Source organism: Callorhinus ursinus, unplaced genomic scaffold, assembly GCF_003265705.2.
Source record: "Callorhinus ursinus isolate GAN/ISIS: 27379988/994484 unplaced genomic scaffold, GSC_fseal_2.0 scaffold7, whole genome shotgun sequence".
Lineage (NCBI taxonomy): Eukaryota > Metazoa > Chordata > Mammalia > Carnivora > Otariidae > Callorhinus > Callorhinus ursinus.
The window spans coordinates 36,588,771-36,596,441 of record NW_027397069.1 but is presented as its reverse complement, the minus strand read 5'-3'; the positions used below and the strand labels follow the sequence as shown (position 1 = coordinate 36,596,441).

At 35.3% G+C, this 7,671-nt stretch overlaps 1 pseudogene; it reads right to left on the bottom strand.

The window, feature by feature from the left end:
* Nucleotides 1-6,117: 6,117 nt before the first annotated feature.
* On the bottom strand, nt 6,118-6,996 carry LOC141373086 (glyceraldehyde-3-phosphate dehydrogenase-like; annotated as a pseudogene).
* Between the last annotated feature and the right edge of the window lie 675 nt (nt 6,997-7,671).

Here is a 7,671-nt window from a genome sequence, read left to right as displayed (position 1 = left end):
AACTAGTGTGTGGGGTTTTTTTTAGTACATTCTAGTTCATGTTTATAGTCTGCCAGCTTGTTCAGACAGCAACCAGGTGATTATCAAACATATATAGAAAGAATTGGCCTTTTAAACCTCAATGAATCTTGAATCATCTTTGCTCCTCACCAGGAAATTTTGAAAGATAGAAAAGAATTTGGGAGGAAAAAAGATTCCTCCCCCCTTCATATCCAAAATCAAGAATTCATTAAACTATATCAAGCATTTATTCTGTGCCTCTTTTTGTACAAACCTTCACATTTTTACAAGATACAAGGAATATAAAGATGAAAAAGATAAGTCTCATGCCCTTCAGCTGAATCACTTAGCAAGCAGGATTAGAAGAAAGAATCTTCAATAGTGGGGATTTTTCTTGCAGTAAAGGTGGCAATGACTGAGAGAGAATCCCAAACAGCTGTCGAGGGGTAAGGTGAGATAGAAAAGCCACAGGCATTTGGGCAGAAGGTACTCTTAGCACAACACAAAACAATTTCACATAGTCACGGATGTTTGGAAAGTGAAAGCAGCAGACAGACCACCCTGTGTGTGATCATCTGAGATGCATTGGCTCAATTTCAGCAAAACTGTCATGTAGCCTCAGGGACAGATCCATAAAAGAGAAAGCTGAAATTGGGCGGTAGCTTATAGCTTCTCAAATCCTGTTTGGGGAGAAAGGGAAAAAGGCTTGAAAAAAGGCCATACATCAGCATGTGTGAAAGGTCATCCAATATGTTTTCATCAAATTCCTAATAAAAATGATAGTGTCAACACCTGCTAAGAAAATCAAAGACTAAATCAGTTCTCTGCACAAAAAGTGTCGAACATTGGCCTTTTCAGCTTCCTCAAAGTTTGTCAAGCAGGTTGTGCTACTGACCACAGGCTGGTTTATGAATATTGAGGACCAAATTCACCACATTGGTCTAGAATGGACATAAATCACCTTTTCAGCTTTCTTAAAACAAATTGCTCCCTTTCTTCCATCACAAGCCAGTGAGAAAGAACAAAACATTTTTTCTGCATGAGGGGTATTTTTAAAAACTCTCTTTCCCAGGTCATTTTTACCAGGTTTTATTTAGTGATTGTCTCAGGGTTCTGAATCCATGGTGCAATTTCTTATTTCAATATTTGACATTGAAACAGAGAATGGCTAAAACTTGAAATTATGCATTTCATGAAATATGTATATGTATGTATATATACACACATAGACGTAATTATTATTTGTCATATAAGGAAAGGGAATTGACTTTCAGATTAAAGGTATGAACCCCATGAAATTTTTAAAAGTCTTTTTTGGGATCTTTTGTTTCCAAATAATAGAAATTCTATTAAATCTTATTTAGAGGAAAAAAATAGAGAAAATGAGCAGAAGGAAGAACAGAGGAAGGATGGAGGGAAGAAAGGAGGAAGAAAGAAAGAGGGGGAGAAAATTAATTTAATTTAATTTGATTTCTATGAAAATATAGAAATAAGTTACAGTTCACTGAGATATAGTCCAAACTCCTGAGGCTGGACTAGGAATTGGAAAGCAATTACATCCCAAGGCAGATGTGACTCGGTCCTCTTTGCCCTGCTGAATGACATCTTATTATAGGTCCTCTCTGAGCATGTCTTCCCTTCTCTGCTTCTCTTCAGGCTAGCTTTCTCCAGTTCTCTGAGTGCATAACCGTATGTGGAAGCCCCACAAATCAAGCATTCAGAGAGAAGCACACATATTTCGCAATCCCAAATACAAGTTTGAAAGACAAAGCTCCTCATTGGCACCTTTTGGAGCAGGTGCCTAACCCTTTTACCTTCAGGTATGGCTGATGATAAAGGGTGAGTGGTGGTTGTCAGGGGTCACATCTCAGGGTGGGAAAAGTTCTTGGAAAAATGCAAGTTGGTTGCATTCCAAATAAAACATGTAAACTGCTATGTAAAAATAAATAAATGAAAAAGGATCCCATTCTCATATATGAAGTTAGTGAGATCTCACATGTCTATACAAATAGTGTACGATAGTGAGAAGTATTCTTTGAGAGCATTCTTCTAAATTTAATAACCTAGCCTCAAGTAGCTACTGACATTTTCAAATCCTTTATTGAATAATTAACATGTGATTAAACTACACATAGTTAAAAGTGAACTAATTCATAAATTTTGACGTTAGATTCACCCATGAAACCATATAAAAATCAAGACAGTGAACATATCCGTACACTCCAAATCTTTCCTCACGCCTCTTTATAATTTTTCCAAATTGCTTTATTCCCAAGCACTCCTCCATTCCTAGGCAGCCACTGATACACTTTCTGTTGTTAATAAACAAATCTTTATTTCTAGAAATGTGTATAAGTGGAATAATAATCAACTCTTTTGTTTCTCCTTTCACTCAGCATACTTTTTCTGAGATACATTCATATTGTTACATATATTCAATATTTCTTTATTGCTGAGTAGCATCCTCTAGTATTAATACTCCAAATTTTGTTTATCTATTTATCTATTAATAGACTTTTGGGCTATTTCCAGTTTTTGCATTATGGACACAAACCTGTATGAACATATTTGCACAACTTTTTGTGTGGACATATGCTCATTTATCTTGGGTAAATACCTGTGTATGGAATGCCAGGATATATTTTCCAAAGCTGTCTTATCTGTTTGTCTTCCCACCAGCAGTGCATGACAATGGTAGTATGCGTCAGTTTTGCTATACTTGGTATGATCAATCATTTTAAGTTTAGTCATTCAAATATGTGTGTAGTGGAATCCAATTGCGGTTTTAATTTACAATTCTTTTTTGACTAATTATGTTGACACCTTCGTATGTGATTGATTATTTACAATCAATATATTTTCCTTTGTGATTCAAATCTTTTGTCCATTTAATAAAATTGGTCGTTTGCTTTCTATTGTTTGAGTTATAGTAATTCTTTATATATTCTACATACAATTTTTTGTTACAAATATGTTTTACAAAGGGGACAATGTCTGTCTCTTCCATTCTCATTTTTTTATGAAATCCAATTCATTGATTTTTTCTTTTATTTTTCACGTTTTAAGTCATATTTTAAAATTATTTACCAAAGCTCAAATTATCAAAACTTTCTCCTAAATTTTGCCTAGATATTTAATTTTTTTATTCTTACGTTTATACTGATGCTGCACATATTTATTTTTTTCTGAATTAAGTTTTATTTGTTCTAGGACAAACTCAAAAGGTTTTTCTTGTTTGTTTTTTCTCCTCTTTTGCCAAATCCTAGCACATTATTCACAAAAAGCCCTGCACATTTGCCATGATACACTTGAAAGTGAGACAAATAAGATATGAATACAGATATGGATGTAACATGAAAAGCCCAAGTTAAATTTTGAATATGGTATAAGGTAAGTACCAACATTTTTTTTAATGTGGCATAGGCTATCCAATTGTTCCAGTACCATTTGATGACCAACTTATCATTTTCAAATTGAATTGCCTTGGCATGCTTATCAAAAACCAGTTGCTGATATATATGTGGGACTATTGTGTTCCACTGATTTATGTGTCTATTTTTAGTACCATCTCACAAAAACGTTGTAACTGTAGCTATATAAGAAGTGTTGAGGTAAGGTACTTTAAGTTCTAAAATTTTATTAATCTTCTCAACATTACTTGAACTATTTCAGGTACATGGCACTTCCACATACATTTTAACTTTTCAACATTTATAAATAAGCCTGCTTGTATTTTAACTGGATTGACTTGAACCTATGGGTCAATTTTGAAAGAATTAATGTTTTAATTACACTGAGTCTTCTGACCCATTAACATAGTATATCTCTCCATTTATTTAGGTCTTCTTTCATTTCTGTCAGCAATGTTTGTTTCGTAGTAGTCAATGTAAAAGTTATGCCTTTGGTCAAATATATACCTACATATTTGTTAAATATATTCCTAAGAATTCCACATTTTTATACTGTTGTAAATAGTATGTTTTATTTCAATTTCCAGCTTTTCATTGTCTGAGCCACTCCAATTTTCTTTTAATAAGAATGTAGATACTCTAAAAAAAAAAAAAGAATATAGATACTCCAACTTGCTTTTGATAAGAGCACAATTTATCTTTTTCCATACTTTGAATTATAACCTATCAGTATCTTTATATTTAAATGTTTGGGGTTTTTATTTGTTTCTTTGTTTTTCTATCTTTTTTTTTAAAGATTTATTTATTTATTTTGAGAGAGTGAGAAAGTACATGAGAGCCGGGAGGGTTAGAGGGAGAAGTAGGCCCCTCGCCGAGCAGGGAGCCTGATGCGGGACTCCAGGATCATGACCTGAGCCAAAGGCAGTTGCTTAACCAACTGAGCCACCCAGGCACCCTCTTTGTTTTTCTAAGTGCACATAATCAAGTCTTGCATTTTTATTTAATCTGATAGTCTCTGCCTTTTAGCTGGGGATTTGAAACCAGTTATATTTGAGGTAATTATTCATATAGTTAGATTTAAATCTTATGTCTTGTCATTTACTGTTTATTTGACCTATGTTTTTCTTTTTTCCTCTTTACCAATTTCCTTTAGATTATTGATTTTTTTTCATGACACCATTTTCGCTCATTTGTTCATTATTTAGCAGAAATTGTTTTGCCCTTTTAGCGAGTCCTTAAATTTTATAGTATATATCTTTAAATCAATTCATTCTACCTTCAATATATATTCAATATATATTATACCCCTTCGCAAATAGTATTTAAAACTCAGAGCAGAATATGTCCATCCTCTCTTGGCTTTTCTGCCATTTGTTCTCAGACAGTTTATCTCTGTGTTTTTTATTAGTCCCACAAAAATCGTATGTATGTGTGTATGTGTGTATGTATGTATGTATTTTGCTGTAAACAGTCACTTACTTGAAAAAAGGTTTGAAAGCATAGTATTTTGCATTTATCTACACAAGTTAGTTGTTTCATGTGGAAAGGTAAATCTGTTCCCTCTTATTTCCTCTTGTTCAGACATATATCCAAGATTATCTTTTACATGAGATTTTATGCTTTATTCTTCAGAGTTATATAGTCTGTCTAAAGATAAATATTATTTATTATTTTTATTATTCAGATAAATAATAAACAAAAATAAAGATAAAAAGTGTTAAGATTTAATCATTTTTGATTCTTCAACTGAAATATAATGGCATTTGGAGGTTCTACAACAGTAAATACTTAAGCCTAAGAATCATTCTGGGTATAATTATGAACCTGAAATATTTCCTACTTTAACTTTTTCAGTTGAAAAACTTCAATTTAAAATTTTTGTTTTGGGAAAGTAACACATCTGTGTTATCAAACTGCCACCAATTGATAGATGTTTATATAATCAACAAACAAAATTCTGTGGGAACAGGTGTATGTTTAATGGGGTCAGACAGCACATGGGATAATAAATAAAGTTTGGATTTCTGAGATCTGGGTGTCTATGAAACATCTAACAAAATACATTAGTAGAATGGTTATGTATTTGTCTAGAGTTCCCTGGGGGAGGTTACAAATTTTTGATAGTATTCATAAATAGCTAGCCAAGTTCTTGAGTATAAGGAAACTGTCAAAGAGAGTTAAAAAGAGAATAAAGATTAAATCTGATGATGTGATCCTGGAAAACTCAAGTAAACAGCCACCAATTAAAAACATGAATCATGTAAGAAGACAGAATGAGATAATGTTTCTAAAGCTTTATTGCGTTGTTGAATTAAATAAAGAAGAACACTCTTCTCTGAATAAGAAGACAGCCTGCATTTTTTAACTCTATAACTGAAAGCAGTATATTTTTCACTTCTAGATTTTAATAAACAAAGCAGTATCAACTGTTTCAAAGATATTATACTCATCTACCCCTTTCTTTATTTTGAGGAAAAGAAAGTCGTATTATTAAAATAGGGCTAGAAATGGAGATGGTGCAGATTAGCACATCACTGTGCAGTTGGAGGCTTTTATCTGAGCCTGAAGCACACAGTTTAATTTAACAAATATTAACTAAATGCCTACTTATAATCAGTTACTATTTTAGGAGCCAAGACACATGAGTGAATAAAGAAAAGCATCTCTGAACTGATGGAGTCAGGATAGATTACATAATTTGCAGGGCTCAGTGCCAAATGAAAATATATAGTCTTTTGTTAAAAAAAAAATAAAGAATTTTTGATGCCTGCTTCACCACCTTCTTGATGTCGTCATATTTAGCAGGTTTCTCCAGGTGGCAAGTCAGATCCATGATGGACACGTTGGGGGTGGGGACACGGAAGGCCATGCCAATGAGCTTCCCGTTCAGCTCAGGAATGACCTTGCCCACAGCCTTGGCAGCACCAGTGGAAGCAGGGATGGTGTTCTGGGCAGCCCCTCCGCTGTCGGGCCACAGCTTCCCAGGAGGGGCCTTCTGGGTGGACCTTCCCAGACGGCCTTTTGGGTGGCAGTGGTGGCATGGACGGTGGTCATGAGTCCCTCCACAATGCTGAAGTTGTCATGGATGACCTTGGCCAGAAGAGTCAAGCAGTTGGTGGTGCAGGAGTCATTGCTGACAATCTTGAGGGAGTTGTCATACTTCTCATGGTTCACAAGCCATCACGACCATGGGGGCATCAGCAGAAGGAGCAGAGATGATGGCCCTCTTGGCCCCACCCTTCAAGTGAGCCCCAGCGTTCTCCATGTGGGTGAAGACTCCAGTGGACTCCACAACATATTCAGCACCAGCATCACCCCCTTTGATGTTGGCGGAATCTCGCTCCTGGAAGATGGAGATGGACTTTCCACTGATGACAAGCTTCTCGTTCTCAGCCTTGACTGTGCCATGGAATTTGCCATAGGTAGAATCATACTGGAACATGTAGACCATGTAGTTGAGGTCAATGAAGGGGTCATTGATGGTGACAATATCGACTTTGCCAGAGTTAAAAGCAGCCTTGGTGACCAGGCGCCCAATATGGCCAAATCCATTCACTCCGACCTTCACCATCGTGTCTCAGGGACGCGGCTGACACTGCACCAGAAGATGCGGCTGTCTGTCAAACGGGGAGGAGTAGAGAGCCAAAACTGGGAGTTTTTTATCTACATCTAGATTTCAAAAAGGGAGTGGGGTGGGGCAATGGCAGAGAGTTATAATCTGAACCAGAAGAGAATATGTGGAGTATGTGTGAGCTCTCTGCTTCCCACCAGAACTTTGTCCTTTGGTGAAAGGAGGCAGCCAACCCAGGAAATCCAGGACCAAGAAAGGTGGGGGAGTAAATACTCAGTCCTCATTATCTTGAAGCCTTTTTGCCAGTACTTTTGGCTACTAGCCAAACTCAACTGGAGACCTAAAGAAAAAATGTAATTATTAAGACAAAATAGAGAGACTAGGTTTTAAAGAAGATTTGATCACCTCAAGTTGAAAACAAAGCTATCCAGAATTTGAATTTTATTTTATTCAACCACTAAGATTGTATTATCCCTCTAAAAAAAATTAAACATGGTGTATATCCTAGTGCAGAATCTAAATCAAACATAATTACTAATATGTACTTTGTAAGAATGTGAAACAACAATTACAATATTTCATATTAGGCTTCAGTTTTTATTGGTTTAGTATATATTCACAGACATACAGATACACATACACAAACATGAATCATATATTCAGTAATACATGGCAGATAAACACACATAC